Genomic DNA, 278 nt, shown 5'->3' with positions numbered 1-278 from the left:
TCCCTAGTAACTACAAGGAAAAAAACCCTCACAAACACTTTTAACATGAAAAGCTCTCTTTAAAACGAGGAAATTTACATTAAAAGTGCTGTTTTCTAAATACAGATGTCATGCAATTTGACAAGACTGGGCAGTGGGGAAACAATGAATCAACCTTGCATGAAAGCTAAGTGTCCGGCATGAGGAAGCTCATGCAGAGGAAGCCTACAGCAAGAGGCGTTATCAGTCAGTGATCAGGCACAAAAGGAGAATTCAGCTCAGAGACCCTGCACAAATTT

Source organism: Alligator sinensis, unplaced genomic scaffold (genome assembly GCF_000455745.1).
Source record: "Alligator sinensis unplaced genomic scaffold, ASM45574v1 scaffold115_1, whole genome shotgun sequence".
NCBI classification, from domain to species: domain Eukaryota; kingdom Metazoa; phylum Chordata; order Crocodylia; family Alligatoridae; genus Alligator; species Alligator sinensis.
This window is presented reverse-complemented; position numbering follows the sequence as displayed.